Source organism: Acomys minous (assembly GCF_964271855.1).
Source record: "Acomys minous genome assembly, chromosome: 4".
NCBI lineage: Eukaryota > Metazoa > Chordata > Mammalia > Rodentia > Muridae > Acomys > Acomys minous.
This window is the reverse complement of record NC_140486.1, coordinates 91930497-91950484: the sequence shown is the minus strand read 5'-3', so window position 1 is coordinate 91950484 and position 19988 is coordinate 91930497. Positions and strand designations below refer to the sequence as shown.

General features: G+C 40.2%; 1 long non-coding RNA gene across 5 annotated transcripts in view; it reads right to left on the bottom strand.

Annotated features, from left to right (window-relative positions):
• Window positions 1-11486: 11486 nt before the first annotated feature.
• Window positions 11487-19988, bottom strand: part of LOC311595883 — a 68770-nt gene continuing 60268 nt past the window's right edge. For 4 of the 5 annotated variants that reach the window (XR_014778598.1, XR_014778599.1, XR_014778601.1 and 1 more), the window contains one exon: window positions 11487-12069. This is a non-coding gene — a long non-coding RNA (uncharacterized lncRNA). Of the gene's footprint in view, window positions 12070-19806; window positions 19873-19988 lie in introns of those variants that run through there. The other variant, XR_014778600.1, reaches the window with a different exon arrangement.

Sequence of the window (19988 nt, the reverse complement as noted above, 5' to 3'; positions counted from 1 at the left end):
TGCTAGAGATTCTAGAAGCTGTGTCACTTCTTCCTCCCTATGATGGTGTAAATGTTTGCAGGGCAAATGGCCATGTTTTCACCTCAGTGTATTAGAGGGGTTGATAATAACTCACAAGGCTTTGTTTAAGTGTGTGTGTGTGTGTGTGTGTGTGTGTGTGTGTGTGTGTGTGTGTGTGTGTGTGTGTGTGTGCTTGGACTAGCCCATGCTACTATATTTGGACCACATCTTTATTATTTGTCAAATATGGGTTGCCACCCCTATTCCATGGGCACTCATCCTGAGTATGTTGCACTGTTCACTTCCAGATTTTCCCCTCCATTTCATAAACTGTCAGACATAGTCTCCATCCATAGTTGATGGGAAAGGAGTTGCTGCTTATAATTCATTTACATTTTTATCATAGTAGCATACAGAAATCAACCTTACAATTTGTTTTCAATTTTTGCTCTCAAACAACGAAATAGCAGAGGCACAACTTACAGGAACATATCATTGGCAGGTAAGTGTTCCAACTACCATATGCAGCTAGCCATGTTAGACTTCAGATTTATGGAACAGAATAAGCACGTAGATTTTTAGGAATGAAAACCTGGTGATCAGAATCTGCTTTCTTTTAACTTCAAGAATAAAATGGAGAACAGTGAATCATGCTGAGCATGTCTCCCCAAGGTATGTGTGAACCCCTTGATGTTTGCACTCTCTGTGGCTTCTGGCCGCTGTGAACTAATATAGACTCTGTAGCCTCTGGTTGTTGTTCATGTCTGTGATCATCTCTTTGGCCGTCACTCCAAACTCTGGAGCCTTTGAGTGCATCACATTAACATGGCAAATGAGATGTGCAAGCCTAGTTGAGGTCACAAACTTTTAAAACAAGGAAACCATCTTGCAACACCCGTGTGCCGCCTCCACTACTTGCACCCTTGGATGCAGATCATATTTTTTTTTCTTGATGGAGTTAGAGAAGAGCACTGACAAAATTGAGAGATTAAAAGTTTATTAGTTTTATTTAAGGCACTTTTACTGTCTCTATGATGTAGGGAACACCCACAAGAACCTGGAAGAAGATCTAGGTGGCTAGGGGCACCCTTTAGAAAGAATACCATGTCATCTTCTAGAAACAAATATCTCATTGGGTTTGACAACCAGTAAGGACAAGGAGGCCCTCTGGATGAGTTAGCAACTGGGCAAGTTTAGAGAGGCTTCCCCAGAGCCTCCAATCAGAAATGCATTCCACACCCCTCTGTGTCCTCCCCACAGGGAGGGGTTGGGCTGTTCTATTCCCCAACCACCCCAAGCCCTATTCCCACTTTACCATGCTGAGAAATCTCTCTTCACCATTAAGACATTATTATACACTTTAGCTTGTCCAGCTTTTACTGGGTTCAACTCCCAGTGACTTCAGTGATGTCCTTAGTTATTGAACCAAATTGACTCAATACCTATCTTGTCTGCCTGGAGAACACTGATGAATCAAACACGTTCTGTATGTTTTTCAAGGCTGATGTACAGGGTACAGAAAATAGAAGAAGGATAAAACAAACTACATACAGCAGGGGAAACCATGTGACAATCATGAGTCCTATAAATGTTACATTCATAGTGATTTAGCTATTTGTGTTTGTCAAACCTGAAGTAAACAGCTTTCCTGTCTTGTTGGGTCTAAATTTCTGAATAAAATTCAATATCTATCTTACCTCATCTCTATTAACTTAACTCCTTTATTCTTGATCTAAAAATATCTTATCCCCCAACCAATTAAACTTGATTGTAGAACTAAACTATCTGTTCCTCAACACCCCCCCAGAGACTTGAGAAGGAATAAAACTTAAATTCTTGAGTGAACCAGCAGTGCAGGTTAGCAGCTTCCAAAATGAACAAATTGACTGAGACAGTTTACTGCCTGAACAGTCACCCAACTCTCTCTATAACACTGGATGGAGCCTCATCTTCGGCTTTCTCGCCCAATGTCTCTGCCAAATTTATTCATAAGGCAGGAACTATTGAGAACTTGCTTACCCTGTCTTGGCAGAGTTTGGCCATCGACTCTGCCTGCATCTAAGCTGCCCATTTTTAGGCAGAATTCTGTTTGTGGCAGGAACAAAGACATTTTGCCCAGTGCCTGGTTTGCCACATTTGAAGGCATCTTCATAAGGAGATTCTTTGATGTTCGTCATCTTCTTTGAGATCAGGGTGTTGCCAGGAGTTAACTTGTCTTGTTGTCAAAGAAACTTTAGGATAATAAAAAACATCTTTAAATGCCATATTCTGTTGTATCTCTGAAGCTTTGGAAGACCTTATTCAGCTATTTTACCTCATGTATCTATAGAGTCATATCTATCTGTTAGACTTAGGATATATATTCTTGTGCTAGAATCTGACAGGTATTTGGCACGCCCATGTTTTGTATCAATAAACTAAATTCTATACCAATGACTTAGACATAACTTATGAGTAACAATTAAGGCCTTGAGTTAAGGAGTATGTTCAATCATTTACTTTTGTTCTATCCTCCCTCTATATTTCTATATCCCCCTTTCTTTCTTTTCAGCTCCTATCTCCTTACCTGTGGATGAAAGATAAACAAAAAGAGAGACGTCCCTGAGTTCTGTCTAGCTTTTTCTCTGTACAAGACCAATAATAACTTATAACCACCTCCCAATGAAAATAAGCATTTGTAGACCAAGAGAGCAAACAAAAACCTGCCCGACCCCCGACCCTTAGAAGGAAGGTTTCTTCAGGGTGAATTGGGGCGAATGATACCTTAGGCCCCAAGTCTCTGTTTTAATGAGGCAGTCATCCCTCAAGGGGATGCTAACTGTGGGTATCAGCCTGCTGATGGCATTTAAGATCAACCAACAATGGGAAAACAGGAAGGACCAGAGGAAAATGCTGGCAGACAGTAACTACCTGAAAGATATCTGCCATGGTCCTCTGCTGACTTGATCTTTTAGTAAATCTGTTTCTAAAACTCTTTGTCTTAGAGAACAGTGACTATTAAATAATCATTTTGCAGTTTTCTATTGCTTTACCTTTGGCATTTTCATCTCTTATGTGGGTTAAATATGAGAAATTATTTTTCTCTTTGTTCATTCTTACATATTTTCTTTAGATGTCTTTAATGTGTTCAAAAGTAAAAAAGATTTTTAATTCCTTAATATTTATCTGAAAATATTTTTAAAAGTTAAATCTCAGTTCTTTTTCTGTTTTAGTCTCTGGTTAGTTTGACTATTTAATTTTTAAAAACTGTTAGTACTTTAAGAATTTTATACAATGTATTTTTATCACATTCACTTTAACCTTCCCCACCATTTTCCAGATCAATATCCCCTCCCTTATCCATGCAACTGTGTGTGTGTGTGTGTGTGTGTGTGTGTGTGTGTGTTGCTCATAGAACTGAATTTGTGCAGTCTTGCATGCTTGCATGTGTAGCCTTCCCCTGGAGCACTGTCATCTTACCAAGGCTAGACTCTTTTTTTTTTTTTTTTTTTTTTTTTTTTGGTTTTTCAAGACAGAGTTTCTCTGCGTAGCCTTGCCTGTTCTGGACTCTCTTTGTAGACCAGGCTGGCCTCGAACTCACAGTGATCCACCTGCCTCTGCCTCCGGGTGCTGGGATTAAAAGCATGTGCCACCACACCTAGCCAAGGCAAAACTCTTAAAGTAAACTGACTCCCCTTCTCCCAGCAACATCAAAGCTAGAAGCTCCTAGGGCAGGGGGTGGGACCTTCCACTTTCTTGTAGAGAATTGTCTCACTTGTGGATGGTGTCACAACTGCTGCCAGTTCATATATGCACTGTTCCCTTGCAGTCATCCACAACCTACTGCTCTTACACTCTTCCCATCCCCTCTGGAGTAATCCTTGAGGCTTGGAAGAAGGGAAGATGATACAGATGTCCCATTTACGAACATGCACCCCACAGTCTCTTATCATTAGCTTTCCACAGTATTAGTAGTGCAGCTTTTTAGTTACATATTACATTCCATGTTTTGATTGATTGAGGTTTTAATACTTGCATCTAACGTGTTTTTACTTAACCCAACCCCATGGGTGTGCACATCTCTCTCTCTCTCTCTCTCTCTCTCTCTCTCTCTCTCTCTCTCTCTCTCTGTCTCTCTCTCTCTGTCTCTCTGTCTCTCTTTCTCTCTGTCTCTTTCTGTCTCTCTCTCTCTGTCTCTCTGTCTCCCTCTCTGTCTCTCTCTCTCTCTGTCTCTCTTTCTCTCTGTCTCTTTCTGTCTCTCTCTCTCTGTCTCTCTGTCTCCCTCTCTGTCTCTCTCTCTCTCTGTCTCTCTTTGTCTCTCTGTCTCTCTCTCTCTCTCTCTCTCTCTCTCTCTCTCTCTCTCTCTGTCTCTCTGTCTCTCTCTCTGTCTCTCTCTCTCTCTGTCTCTCTCTCTCTGTCTCTCTCTCTCTCTGTCTCTCTCTGTGTGTGTCTCTCTCTGTCTCTCTGTCTCTCTCTCTGTCTCTCTCTGTGTCTCTGTCTCTGTCTCTCTCTCTCTCTGTCTCTCTCTCTGTCTCTCTCTGTCTCTCTCTCTCTGTCTCTCTCTGTGTGTGTCTCTCTCTGTCTCTCTCTGTGTCTCTGTCTCTCTGTCTCTCTCTCTCTCTCTCTCTCTCTCTCTCTCTCTCTCTCTCTCTCTCTCTCTCTCTCTCTCTCTCTGCCACTGAGTTCACTTAGTTCTGTCTATATGTTCAGGTATGTAAGAAAGGCTACTGAAGCATGGATGGGTGGCCTCGGAGAAAATCCCTGCAAAACAGTCATGCTCCCTCCCATTCATTGGTAGTAACTACTCAGCTAGAGGTGGACTTTCCTAACCACCCCCATCCGTATTGGAATTTTGCTTCCTTCTTCAGGTCGTGTGCATGCATTCACAGCTATTATGAATGTATATGAACAACTGCCCTGTAGTCTCATGGAAACATTGTTTTCACCATAGTCAATCACTGCCCCCGGCTTTTACAGTCTTTCCACTTCCTCATCGCAGATGACCCCCAAGCCATGGGAGGAGGGTACACAACATAGATGTCCCAATTGAGCCTGGGAAATCTGAAAGCATCTATTCTCTGTATGATGACCAATTATATGTTTCTGTGTTAATTACTGTCTTCTGCAAATAAAAACTTCTCTGATGATGGTTGAGAAATGTACTTACTCGTAAGTACAGAAATCTCTTTAGGAGTCATTTTAATACTATGTCCATTTAGCAGAATAACAGTAGTACGTTCTCCCCTAGGACCAATGGCTTGTCTCGCCATAGGTTCTTGGTCCCATTAAAGCTGCAAGACATTAATTCTGTCATGTTGAGCAGGCTTTAAAGCAGATAAAGCGTGGTTGGTCACGCCCATAACATTCATTCCATTATCGCACCGGGAGGCATTTCTTTCCAGACCAGTCATTATTATAACTCACAGTATCCACAGGTGGATAAGACTGATAATTACTTTTCTCCTCTGGTAAGCATTCTTAGCATTTCCAGAACTATAAAAGCAAGCCAATGGGGCTAACGCATCCACCTCAGAAGCAAGTTGCTTGCTCCACAGTTTATGACTGAGGTATGAGATGTCCTAAGCATTAGGGCCTTGCCATAAGTTCTGGAGAGCAGGCTAAAACAAGAACAATGGTAATAAGCTGTAATGTTTGAAGACACCACCGATCAACAACCTGAAAGGAAGTAACCCATTCCTGGCTCTGGGATGCTTATTTGATATCCTATGGTGTCTAAGAGAAATATAACAATTTTTTTTTGAATGAAAGAAAGAAATGTCTATGTCCTTGTACATTGGACAATGTGCTGCTTATGGGTTAAATCACCAAAATAAGGCTAGCAGAACGGATCAGAAGGTAAGGGCATTTGCTGAGCAAGCCTGACAACCTGTGCAAAATTCACATGAAGAGAGCCAACCCCAGAAAAAAATTGGTCTCTAGACTCCATACCTGTGGTCTGGCTGGTGCATACCTAAGAGCACACATATGCACAGCTACATAAATGAATAAATAAAATAAGCAAAAGTTTATAAACAAACTCAAACTCATTAAAACAGAGGCATACATTACTACAAGCTTTGTTCTAGAAATGATTAAAGTTATAGTACAAGAAATTGTTCAATTGTTTTTTAGCTCCCAGCACAATAGGCACAAAGAGCAATGCCAGTGTTTCTCATTTATTTGTAAATGACATATCCCCTTACCAAGTTCTAGGAACTTCCAGCATCATACACTTTACTCATTAGTTTAACAAATATTTGAAATGGTCTTTCTAGGTATGAGAACATCTTAAGGGTGAAGTGGAAGTTTCTGGTTTCTTTGAAGACTCGGTTGTGTCACATGGTGTTTTGCTGAAAGCAGTCTTATAAGAGGGTACGTCATAGTTTTTTTGGACAATGTCTTGTGAGAGGAGATGTGATGTTTTGCTGGGAGTGGACACGTGAGAGAGCGCGTGATGACAGAAGGAGTATAGAAAGAACCACGGACAGTGGGACGAGGCTTTTGGCGTTTCTACACTGTGCAGCACTTCACTGGACTTCGCTTCACAGAGAGAAACATTGCAGAGAACTCATGGCACTCCGGATGGTTCTGGGCATTTCCATGGGCTCATGCTGATTTGGCAGAGCCTTGTCTTTTCTGCTGGATCGCGCCACCTCTGAGGATTCATGTGCTGTTGGGTGTTGGCTATTGGACTGGACTGCTGGTGTCCTGACAACGCAGAGTGCACTGGCCCAAGGAACCATATCTAACCAGATCCACAACGCGTCTTTCCCATTAGCATTCTTTCTCCCCTTCCTCTGACTGGTGTGTTAGAAGTGAGGTTGAAGTGTTTTTGAGAACCCTAAATAAAGTAGGTTTGGAAAAATCTAAGTCTGCACAAGAATCACGATTCACAAATACAGAGAAAAAAATCAAGCAAAAATCAGAACACTTATTTTCCTGAACTGATAAACTACTAAATATTGAATCAAACCCAAAACACCAGCCCTCCCCGCTCTGATAGATGGAAAGGCGTTGGAGATGAAGGGCTGAGTGTTAAGTACCACGTACCAGCTTGGTTGATGCCAGGACTGACCTTAACCCAGCAGTGTTAGTGTTATAACACTAGGGTTTCTGGCTTTTAGCAAAATGTGTGAAAGGCTCTGATTGAGATGGGTTAAAATAAAATGATATTTATTCCAGAACAGAAATATGATATAAGGCCCAAGTGGCCTAGTAAAACAACAACAAAGCTCAAACAAAAAGTAATTTTATGTGTTTACTTTTCATCCTTTGGGATGCTATCCTTACATTATTTTTATATAAAGTGTCCTTTAAGCATTAAAGTCCATTCTTTTTATAATAAAAAATTAAATTTATGTTCTACTTTAATGTACCAAAATATTATTATTTAATATGTATGCATGAAAGCCATATTTTAAATTATATGTATTATGTATTTTCCTGCTAAGTACTGAAATTCAGAAAGATTTTATTAATAAATTCATCTCAGGTCCCAGTGGCCACATTTCATATGTTTTATAACCATGCTTGTTTGTCAGTATAGAAGTGAATACATAACTATGATTTGAAGAAAAAATAATAATTTATAATCTTTCCATATCATTAGTAGATGGTATATAAGTTTTGATCCCTTTGAAGTTTCATTTTGTGGTAAGATTCTTAACAAAAACAGGTAAATGCAAGAGAAGTGAGGGTGAGGCAGCACATTGCAGCTGTAATTCTCAATACACGAGGACATGCCTACTTTTCAGAATTAGTGGAGTTTTTTTTTTCTACAGATTTATCTACTTAGAAACTACATCAGTGACTTAGACTTAAATCTATATGCTTGAGAACATTAAAACTAATAGAAAACTGAAGGGCTGGAGAGGTGGATCAAAGGTTAAGAGCACTGTCAGCTCTTCTAGAGGTCACGAGTTCAAGTCCCAGCAACCACATGGTGGCTCACAACCATCTATAATGTGATCTGATGCCCTCCTCTGGCAGGTAGATGTACATGCAGGCAGAGCACTGTATACATAATAATAAATAAATCTTTTTTTTTTTAACTAGTAGAAAATCAACAGAATATATTTGTTGAATTGATTTACCTACGTTTTTCCTTAATGATTTCTCAATCAGGAGGGCCAAATGCATTTGTGGGTACATGGCATATCATTGTCTTGGGTCTGTGCAGAGCAGGGAAGAACTGGCTTCCCTGTGCTCTTCCATCACATTCACTTACTATTTTTCTACAATGTTGAGACACCAAATCAATCCAGTATATTGAAACTTATAAGGCACTGATATGTATTGAACGTCAAAAGAGCAATGATGCTCAAACAGTGGTCCCGTACCTAAGCCTTCAGCATCTCCAGAAAGCTTTCCTGCAATACACCTTTGGGTACCACTCTGAACCTTCTGACCCATGAACTCAGAGGACAGTAGTCTGAGTGAACATCCCCCTCCAGTGCACACATGTTTGATAGGTGGTGCAGCAGAGGCCAGGGTTACTATTTTGTTTCCTAGCTTATATTTGAAAACAGCAGTTGTTCGTTTGGGTTGTTCTCCTGCAGGTAGCAATGCTCCTTCTATTGGACCTCTCAATCAGCCCAAGTTTTGTTGGCTTTCAGGAATCCCTGCTGTGTTTCTTTCTCATTCTGAGCCTCTCAGAAGGCCTGGCATCCCTATCTTGGTGGTAAGTGGTCTCAAAATTTAAGGTGAAGTTTATTAAGCAAACAGCCCTCTGAGAAGAATAAATGTATTAATCGCAACCCCTGGTAAATATTCCCTTGGCATAGGTCATGAAAATTGAAGAAAACATGCATAGAAAAAAAACACCCATTCTGCTTAACTTCATCAGAGGTAAAAATTACTCACTGCATAAAGGCTTAAATACTAGCCACATAAAGAATGCAGAAAAATAACCTTTCTAATTAACTTGACTTACATATGAGGTGCCAAGAGATGGGCAGAGTTTCTTTCCCATTGCACTGACCTCCTCTTTGCACAAAACAACAGTTTTATATAAAATACATTTATCTGAAACACGTGGAAAAAGTGGAACTTGTGTCTATTATTCTTAGAAGTAGTTACAGAGGAGCCTGGCAGAGCAGAAAAATATATTAAGTTGAATTTCCATGAGCATCATGTGCTTTTATGCAAGGCTGCGAAAAAGCCCAAGAGAGGCTAAAATACAGGCATAGGGAAGCTAAAGGATTGTTCCCTTAAATTATGTATTTGCCCCGAGTTTCTAAGGCCAAAGTTTAATTAATACTTTGCAGACAGTCAAATTAAAACAAAGGTAACTTCAAAGGGCTCGAGCAACTCAATAGCTCTGTTCTTAGTGTGAAAATCATTTGAAAACGGTGCCCTAGCTGGACCTAAGTGGAACCCACACCAACAACTGAGGACACGACCAGGGACAGACTTTGCTCCAGCACACAGGCCACACAGATGACACGGGTCACTCTACATGCCTGCTGATCGTGTCCTGCATGTTATGGACTTTTCTAGTGACTGCAACTGAAGCCTGAGAAGAAGCAGGAATGGAGAAAAGGCTTCTTTTGCTCAAGGAACAGTCAGTCCATTGTGGCGAGGTGGCAGGGACCTGAGGCAGCCTAGTCACATCACATTCACAGGCAGGAAGAAGGGGAGGGAGCAATGACTGCTCACACTCAGCTAGCTCTCTCCTTTTCATGCAGTGAAGGCTGCAGCATAGGGGATGCCCAATAGTGGCATCTGTATCCTGTAGAGCTGACAATCAACATTAACTCTCACAGCTTCCTTCTTCCACAGCAGTATGGCCATACGGACCACCATCATCTGTGCAGCTTTCACTAGGCGCAATGCCTGCTTTCCTTTGTTGCCGACCACACACCTTCAGGGAATTTTGCAGACCTTGACTGTTTCTGAATGTCAAGCAATCATCTGTTCCATACCCAGTAGGTCAGTTTCTCAAATCCAGACAACTTGTCATCCTTAGGGACGGAGTTGCCCATACTTTCGTAGAAAAGGCTCAATTATTTAAACCATTTGTCCTATTCAAGAAGGTGCCCTGGCCCCTTCATGCAGTGACACAGAAGTGAGTGTTTCACAGGGAAAAATCAATATTATATAACTAATGTCACCTATAAGACAACAGGCAGATCTGATCAAAATCCCACAAAAAACAGACTGCAGAATCTCTGCCGTTTTGTTTGGAGAACTGGGGGGTGCAAAGACTGTCCATTTGATGACAGTGGTTCCACTGGCACTGGGAAGAGATGGTGTGTTTTTTTTTAAAACACATCCTCCTCTACAATGAAAGTTGTCATCAGCTACGAAGTTGCTGAAGCCCTTGGAGCCACTGTGTGTATAGCTCTGTGTATGTATGTGTCTCTGTTTATGCCTTTGTGTCTGACTGCGTGGGGGTAGGTCTAGATGTGTGTGTCTGTGCACGCAGAAGTGTCTCTTTGTGTGCAGGTGTGTCTTTGTTGGGGGCAGAGAGGTTGTCTCTGTTGATGGGTGTGTGTGTGAGAGAGAGAGGGGGAGGGAGGGAGGGAGGGAGGGAAGGAGGGAAGGAGGGAGAGAGATATTGTCTCTGTTAATGGGGAGGTGTCTGTGTGTGTGTGAGGGTATCTATGTGACTTCTATACGGAAGCACATTTCAGAATCTGAACTAGTTTTCTTGGGGAAGTCTTTGCATCTACATTTTATTGGGCTCTTGCATTTTCAGTTTTTTTTTTTTCTGTTCCCACTTGTCTCTTCATCACCTCAGATCTCTCTGTTGTCACAAAGCTACCAAGGGAACAGCATTGCTGCTATGTTAGCCACAGACTCTGTCTTTACCATCTGCACAACTTCCTGTTTTGTGTCTATTGCAGTTAACCTGTTCCTTCCCAGCTCAAGCTCAGTGCAGTTACTCTCCACTAGTGCAAACACCGATGAGCCTAATACCTGCTCAAAGTGAGCTGCTAGTGTCCATTCAATTCATAATAACCTCTGTCTACCACATATGCCTTATTTCTACAAACAGTGGGAGTGTCTGGTTTGCTCTTGAGAGACATCCTCCTATGAAAAACTCTCTCCAATTTCTTTCTTTTTGTTTCTGATTTTTGGTGTAAGCATATGCTGGACTATCCATGTGTCACCTGCCAGTTTAACAAGCTAAATAATTTACAACACAATTAGCATTATTTAAAATTGACTATTTTTAATCTCAATCCATTAAAATAAAATACAAGACTTTTCATTTGTATTCCCTAATAACTTGAAGAGTTTGGTAAATAAAAATAAAAATAAAAATAAACCATATGCCATAGATAGTCCTCCAAATAACAGTATTTTGCAAGACAGTATTAAATCTCAAGACTTCTAGGTGTAGATATACTTTTTCATAAAGAAAACATAAGTTTATTAATTGTTATTTGTATGCCTTTGTGGTCCTTCTCCATACATTGTATAAGGTAATTCCCAGGAGACTATGAGATAAATATTACTTGGATCTTATGAAAACATTATGCTCTTTAGAGCCAAATGGCTTACACCCACTCCCACAGCCATTCATGGGTACAGCAGTGGAGAAAATGGAAAGTACAGATAAGTATTTTATTCCTGAGGGATCCTATTGACAAGTGCATAGAAGAAAACAGTTCCAGCCTTTGATGTCAGAGATGGCAATACATTCCATTTCCTGCACCTAGTAGGGCTTGGGCACTAAAAATACACTTACTCCATTGAGTAACATATTTGAATTTCAAAAGTGAGTCAAAACATCCATTAAAATGATAAAGCCTACTTCAAAAGTCATCTTGGACTGTGGCTTTTGATAGCACAGTAGTTATGATTAAGATGTAAGCCTAGATGGCTATACAGTAGAGCACTGTTCTTATGCCTTCTCCTTATACACTTCCTATCCGTTAGCTCAGTTCCAAGTTACTGAGGAATGCTGTCCTCCCAACATGGCATGATGTGATATACTTTTTATAGAAGGGTTGTATTGTGCTATTTAAATTTGTTAAAGCTGTCTGTGAGGACGAGGCCCTCCTTTGTCTCAGAATCAAACAGGTTTATGTCAAGAATCCTCTTCCAAAATCCCCCATCCTGGGTCACACTGGCCTCTTGGTTCTGTAAAACAGAAGGGAAAACAGTGAACAGCTAAGAGTGTCAGAAACATTGTATCCTTACGTAGGGCTAGCCTGGGGCAAGCCTTTAATTCCATAACTTAGGAGGCAGAGGCCAGCCTGGTTTACAAATTGAGTCTAGGGTACGTGAGAAAGTCATATCCAACTCTCCACTCTACTGGGGAAAATGTTCTGACCATTGGCTAGATCTGGGTAGGGGTTTAAAGTTTACAGCCTGTATTGTCCTTGGCTGGTGCCTTAGTTTGAGCGGGACCCCTGGGCTCAAATCTGTCCATTATGATGTTCTACTTGTAGGGTTCTAGGACCCTCTGGATCCTTCTACTTTGCCATTCTGGTGCCTCATATTTGACCATTTTCCCTGGAGTGGGAGATCTGGTGGCACTCAGAGGAAGGACAGCAGGTTACCAAGAAGAGACTTGATACCCTATGAGCATATACAGGGGGAGGAAATCCCCCTCAGGAACTGTCATAGGGGAGGGGAATAAGGGGAAAATGGGAGGGAGGGAAGAATGGGAGGATACAAGGGATGGGATAACCATTGAGATGTAACAAGAACAAATTAATAAAATAATATATATCTTGGAAAAACAAAACAAAAACAAAAACAAAAAAAAGTGAGTCTAGGACATCCAAGACCGAAAGACCCTGTCTGGGAAAAACAAAACAAAACAAAACAAAAAACAACAACAACAACAAAAAGACAAGCTATTCCCACAGAAGGCAGAATACTGTTCTTTTTTCCCAGGTCTAAAATGCCTGCTGGGGTGGGAACCTGAACCTCACCAATGCAGACACGCTCAATCCAACATGCTGTTTTTTCTCTAGTCAAGTGAGCCCGGGATTTGCTGATCATGTCTGGTCTCTGCCAGCTGTTGGGAGTACCTGAGTGAAAGATGTTTTAAACCTCTGTTTCTTCTATATATCAGCTACATGTTATTTGTAACTTTATTTTTGCTTTCCATATTACTAATAAGCTTATTTTTTTTTGGAAATCTAAAGCACAGCCATTATAGAACATTCTCCAGACTGTACAGAATGTGGCCATTGTTGACTTAAATTGTCATTAGCTGTCATTACCCAAAAAGGAACAGTGTCTGAGTAGGCTCACCAGCCTTGTGACATGGTAAAGGGAGGGGCTAATGAGTTTGTCACCATCGCTGTGTATATACATAGGCGGTTAGCCTATGTACATTTTTTCAGTGGTACTGCCACTTGTAAATTGATCATGTGCTTGTCAGTAATTCCAATTAAACTCATTGATCACCAAGCTGGACTTGAGTAGAACTGTGTCTGTGCAAGTGTTGCCCTATCTGAAATGAGAAGACATTTGCCCATGACTCCTTAGAAGTTGCCACAGTACACAAAAACATCAGAATTTAAATTTAATTTAAATCTGCTTTGTTTTTATTGCGGTTTGACTGTGAAGTGTACCGCAAAATTTCCTGTGTTTGAACACATGGTCCTCAGCTAGTATGCTGTTGGGAAGGTTGTGGAACCACTGGAGGAAGCTGGCAATTGAGAGTAAATCTTGGGGTTTTATAGGCCTACCCAACTCCTGTTTGCTCTCACTTGTCACAAGAAAATTTTACCAAGGAAGGGATTGACTATAAACCAGTGAACTTTAGAAGCTTAAACCTGCCGCAAAGCTCTTCGCCAGAAACAATAGTCTACACTCCTGGGTCATTAGCACAATTGCCAAAGCACAGGTTTTTTTTTAATCTAACACTATGCCAATGGTCTCACACTGATATTCCCATCCATTCCAAACTAATAGATTTCCATTTTTATCCAACACAAAGTTCCCTCTTGAAAAACATCTCCTACTCCACTAGAGCCTAAATCACTAAGCCTGTAAATGTCCCATCTGTCTCCCCTGTCTGTGATGCTGCAGAAGCAACAACCCATTCTAATGCAAAACCAGCTTTATTAATAGGCTGTCTCCCGACAGTTGAAAGGTTATCCATTGACATAATTCACTGAATTTATATATTAAGGATGTATTGTTTTATCAGCTAGGAATTTTAGTTGTTTAGTCTTCTGCCAGAGGAACCCTCAGCTGACACAGAAAACTAATGACTCAGGCTATGTTAATCTTATAATACCCAATGATTTGAGGATGCTGAAAGCATTCAAAACATCACTCTCAGAACTTTATACATATTAATTTGCCTAATCCTCTCAGCTGACCTATGGGATTAGTACTGTCATTATCCCATTGTGCCAAGGGATACAGGAGAACTGCTCAGCAGCACTGGGAGCAGAGCCCATGCTGCCAGGCACCACAGACAGCCATTGGTTCCAGAAGGCTATGCTAATTCTTACATAGAACATTAATCTATTTTTCTGGAACCATCCACTGCAAAGAATATGAATAATGCCAAATGCAAGTATTCTATGTGGGTTCACAATGTCCTTACGTAGTCTCACGGAGAAGGCATCTCTCAGATTTCCCCACTTCTTCCCACTGTTGCTCTGCATCATTTTAATATTCAGGCTGACTTGTTTTCCATGCTGCCTCTGAAGTTCATTTTGACTATTTCCATTCCTCGTTGGAAGGGTCCACATGATGTTTAGTCGGCTTTCTTTGTAAGGCACTAAGAACTGTATCTCTACTGTGCAGGCTCATTTCCTGGGGCAGTGGTACAGTACTTTAGTAAAAAGGTCATGGGCATGTTGCACATTACAAATCTTACTGTCCTACTCAGAGACAAGGTCAAGAGTACACACCATACAGGTCTATGCTCGCACTGTGTCGAGTTTGAGTGCATAGACAGCTGAGATTATAAGGTAAAACTTCGTATTCGGTCATGTACACAAATCCTGGGTTTCATACCATGCTAACCTAAAACTAGTCAATGAAGAAAGTGAATGTCAGATTTCGACTGAGGTCACATTTATCAACATTTCCAGCTGAATCGCAGTTTACAAACATTGGATCTAGGAATGTGGTAATCAAATTAGACCAGCTGCAAAGAGAGTTTGGCTGGCAGAGTAATGTTTAGAACCAGTGCCCTATCCCATACCTGGTATTTCCCCCTGACTATGTATTCTAGGAAATGGCTTTGATGAGCCTGAGTTGGAATAGAACAATACTAAAGGTGATAGGGATATATACAAAATCTTTGCAAACAAAATAATGGAGAACGTGGCCCACAGTTTGAAGGCTGAAAGTCCAAACATCACAGAATGAGCTTTGGAGACCCTCGTGGTAAATGATGGAACTGAATCCAGAAGGACCTATCACATCTTGACTTCAAAAGCAAGGAAGTGACTGAGGTCCCACAATCCCTTTTAAGGACAACCTCCAATGATATAAGGACTCAAGTACTCACCATTGCACTGAAGACAGGGCTGTACCACATGAGCTGTAATCAACATCCTAAGCACACCAGTGTGTGTGTGTGTGTGTGTGTGTGTGTGTGTGTGTGTGTGTGTGTGTAAGAGAGAGAGAGAGAGAGAGAGAGAGAGAGAGAGAGAGAGAGTTAGCCACTTTGAAAGAAAGTATTAGCATGGGAGAATAGCAAAGTAGAAGGATCCAGAGGGTCCTAGAAACCTACAAGAAGAACATTATGATAGACAGATTTGAGCCCAGGAGTTCTGATCAAACTATGGCACCAGTCAAGAACAATACAGGTCGTAAACTTTAAACCCCTTCCCAGATCTAGCCAATGGACAGGACATTCTCCACAGTTGAGTGGAGAGAAGGGACTGACTTTCACACAAACTCTGATGCCTCATATTTGATCATGTCCCCTGGAGGGGGAGACCTGGTGGCACTCAGAGGAAGGATAGCAGGCTACCAAGAAGAGACTTGATACCCTATGAGCGTATACAGGAGGAGGAAATCCCCCTCAGGAACAGTCATAGGGGAGGGGAGTAAGGGGAAAGTGGGAGGGAAGGAGGAATGGGAAGATACAAGCGATGGGATAACCATTGAGATGTAACAAGAATAAATTAATTTTTAAAAAGGGAAAAAAGAAAATATTGAGGGCCATTTTGTTCTCTGTAAAGTCTGTCTATATTTCACAGTCCCACTTTGAACTAACCGCTCTTGGTGCACATGGCATCATTTAAAACTGGAAGTCTGGTGACCAGAGACTGTGTATCTAGGATTTCATCCTGAAAAGATTAGATCATTCCCAATCTCTATAATGGGAAGATCGTGTGTAAAGATTTAAATTGGATATCTCTCTACATAGCAACTTACATACTAGCTCAGTTATTACCTTTTCTGATTAATTTCCCACTGCTTTCATAAAAAATTACCCATTGATATGGTCAGAGGAGAGAGGCAGACAAATGCATGTGTGTTTGCATTTAAACTTGACCTTCTGGCATCCCATTTGAAGTTTCTGTGTGATGCAAATGTTCACATTTTGAAGTTTACAAATGCTATTGATATAGTATTTTTTTTTTAAGTGACTCCTAGATGAATAGAAGAAAGAGCTGTAAAAGATCTATTTTTGGGCTCAGACTAACTGGCTGCATCCTGTTGACCTTGAAGTTAATGTGTTACAGCTATTGGTACAAAACAATGGCACACAAAGGGGATGAAGAGACAATAACATCAACTTGGCATCAAAAACAGCAGAAGACAGAATGCGTCTGCGGATAGCATAGGAGCTGAAAGTGAAGCACACTTTATTAAATGGCACACTGATTTAATGGAGGGGTATAGTCCTTCTATTAGCTCTTTCACAACTATGTTACTTTCTAATTATGATGGGTTTTTTTAGAGAGTTCATGGAATATATAGTCAAAATGAGCAGAATATTCTTGAACTTCTGAACTTAACTAGGAGCACCAAGTGCTCCCTGATTTTGTTGACATAACATGTGCTATCACCATATCTAGCAGAACAGATGCCATAGGCATAAGACAAACTTACATAGTACATTTTACAACACTGAGAACTACTATTTAAAACATCAAAATCTACATACAACTTATTATGAGTCAAACACACATTTCTTCCTAAATTCAGTGTCATCACAGATTTTCAAAACCGGAAGTAATCTATGAGAGTCTGTCAATCAACTCAAAAGTAGAAGGTGAACTTAAAGTATGAATTCCAAGATGAAAATGCTTAGCATGCCTGTTGAAATCAACCATATTCATTATATGTAAACTTTAATTCTTTTGTTTCTCATATCATCAAGTTCAATTCTTTGTTTTTACTGGGAACGTGGACACTTGAGTGCACTTGCTCAAACAAGGACAACATTTATCCATATTTTGAGACTAGAGTGTGACTTTTAAACTCTTTTGTTGTTTGGCTTAAAGGCTTACTTTCTCTTCAAGTAAACTATATTTTTGTTTAATAAGGGTACAAATTTTATTAAACATTTATTCTATAATGCATACTGTGCCATTTTAAGTGCCTAGGAAAAATTATTTTTCATTATTAAAAGCTTTCATTTCTCCTATGATTTCTAAGAGTTACCAACAAGTTTTTAAAACAGGTATCATTGGGGAAAATTTAGAAAATACAAAAGAAAAGAAAATGTGTGAAGGCAAACAGCCTGGTTCACTTCACTTTTTAAAAAATACTTTGTGCAAAATGGCTATGGAAACAGAAGTGAATCAGCTGTGAGCTCAGGCCTGCAGATGCCCATGTTAGAACCCACAGGCTCAGGAACATTCAGACCTTGGCATGACTCTATCAGGGGCTTGGTGGGACCCAGGCTGCCAGCAGTTCCCTTGCCACCCAGATACATTGTGCTAAGTTTAATAACTTGTGTTCAAAATAGTCGGTAAAATTTTCCTCTGCTCATTTTCCCAATGTCAACCACCAATCACCACAGAGCCGAGTAAGAGAGCTAAAGTCCTTACAACAGGAAATAGTCTTTCTCCACCTTAATGACAGTTTTGGAGATGTCTTGCTTTTTTCTGTGTCTCTGAACACACTGCCTCCTGTCACTAAGAAGCCACTGTAATCTTCCACGTAAAATCTCTCATATGGGCGATGCTGTCTAGTTATGGCTTCGGAAAAATCAGCCAGCTTTTGATATGCTGCAAGATTGGCCGTAATTTCCCTAAGAGTGATGGCTGAGTTAGAGTCTGTCTAAAGACGAATAAATTGTTCTGCCAGATTTATCCCTAACATTACAAAAAAAATTGTAAGAAATCGAAAGAAAAACTTAATACCAAATTTAAATTTTTAATGTAAGTGTCAAGCTTTTAGAAAGATCAAAGAATTTGTACTGGATGTTTCACTTTATTTCCTGCTTCGCAAAAACACTTGGTATCAAGAATAGTGAAATTTGTCTTGGACTCTGTATTAGTTTCCTTCCTCATTGTCAGGTCTAAGCACCTAACAAGCAAGATTTAAGGATGGAAGAGCATAATCTGGCTCTCTTTGAGGGTGCAGTCCACCATGATCGAGAAGGCGTGGCTGCAGGAATGTGAGGCAGCTGAGCACATTGCATCCTCTCTCAGAAGTAGAGACACATGACTGCCGGTGCTTAGTTGCCATCACCCATTTATTTTTCTTATTTAGTCTGGTACCCTAGTGCATGGGATGTGCACCCACCCTGCATTCAGGGAGAGTCATTGCTCTTCGGTTAAACCTCTCTGGAGGTTTAAACCTCACACAGTTACGCTTGAGTTGACAGAAAAGACTAACCATTGCCATATTTCTTTCTCATTATTTTTCTTTCAAAATCTGAGAACTAGTATAACTCCTTCTCTTGTATTAAAAGAACACTTCAAATATTTGCGTTTAACCTGTACCCTCACAGCATTATAAACAACATTTAAGTCCCAGCATTCCCACAAATGGGCTCTCCCCTCTTTCTATGGGTAAACATAACATGGGAAGTTCCTAGCTCACACCTCCTTAAAAGGACTTAGTGACAACACGAACTGTATCCTGCAGCATTTCTATAGTGTGCACACCCATATACTGTTACTGTTTAACACAGTGTACATGATGCCATCCCACAAAATAAGCTATAAGCTATATGTTTCATAAACTATTTCTTAGATAAAGACTGAAATGTTCTTTTAAATTTTTTTTCTGGAAATACCTAAGTAAATCAAGACAAGACATTTTATATTTTAAAAAATACATAGTAAATATCACCCACATACAACATTTCAAAAACAGTACACTTGATGGCTAAGCATGTAATCACCCCAACATGGCATGCAGTGGTAAAAATCCTGCCCTATATCTTAATGACACAGACACTAATATTGAACATAAAACGTTATCTAGTGTTTACATCTCTTTGTTCTGACATACATCAGCTAGTTAACTCATTATGGAAATAACTATGTTTTCTTTCTAAACAGTTGCAAAGTTTGATGCCACTGACCCACATCACAGGAGTCATCAGTAACAGCAGCCTGGGTTGCACTTCCTTCCACTGAAGGACTGGGGGAATCAAGCCTTTGTTTCTTCAAACTTCAATCTCAAAACCCCTCTTAGTGCCAAAGATTTCATTTCTAAATTAAAGATGTCATTCAAAAGAAAACATTACACCCAGCTTAGTAATTCTCGGTATAGAGTAAATGTAGGGCTTTGTTAGGCTGTGTGTGTTTGCTCTTCAATGAGGAGTGAGCAAAAGGTTTGTGTTTTTTGAGTATTTAAGCAACTTGCTTGGAATGAGAATCAGTTGGCACCCAGAAATATTCTGAACTTAGCTTTTCTGACATGTCACAAAGACACAGAATAATTTGTAAATGATTATGTAGGATGCAGACCAGATGTACTTACCTGTGTCAGTAGGATTATGAAAGGATTATGACCATGGTAGACTGGTGGTCATAGCAGCTTTTCTTGCTAAAATTCAAATGCGTTTGCTTCCTTTTAGTATTAAATATATTTATGGTTACTTAAATGCAGTATCAAATTGATTTACATGCCTATTATAAATACCAGTGTCTTAATACATATGA